This window comes from Lathyrus oleraceus, chromosome 6 (assembly GCF_024323335.1).
Source record: "Lathyrus oleraceus cultivar Zhongwan6 chromosome 6, CAAS_Psat_ZW6_1.0, whole genome shotgun sequence".
NCBI lineage: Eukaryota > Viridiplantae > Streptophyta > Magnoliopsida > Fabales > Fabaceae > Lathyrus > Lathyrus oleraceus.
The window spans coordinates 135,909,762-135,910,343 of record NC_066584.1 but is presented as its reverse complement, the minus strand read 5'-3'; positions in this window follow the sequence as shown (position 1 = coordinate 135,910,343).

Genomic DNA, 582 nt, shown 5'->3' with positions numbered 1-582 from the left:
TATTTCCTGCTCATGTCCAAAACGCGGAGTTTTGATTAGTGGCTCAAACAATTACAAAACTGCCACCGTCCGTGCCATTGGTCTCATTGAATAATGTCTTGTTTTGATATTTATTTCATTTGAATGCTCCAACTTACAAAACTCATAGCATCTTCATTTTAAATCCAAATTTCATGGGAATTTTTGCATTGTGTTCATCTGGATCTCTATTATTTAATCATGAATTTTCCTGATTTTTTGGATAAATGGATTTTAATTGGTATTAGGGTTTTGTTCATGTGCTCATATTTTGTACCTTTTGCCAAAACATTTGTGAAATGATGATGCATTATCCAATGGCCCTGAAATTTTTTGTGCATAAACTAGACACATTCATGGTGATTTTGGTGTAGAGTTTATGAATTTATCTTATCTGGTTTGTGAGTTATGAATTTTTGAATTAGGGTGTGACAATTTGTGTCACACCATTGATGTGCAACTTCATGATTTTCACTACCATGCTTCTTGACCTCCAATTGCTCTGAATTTTTGCATGAACCTACTCTTGTATGTCTAGTTTACATGTGAATTTTCTTGGAATTA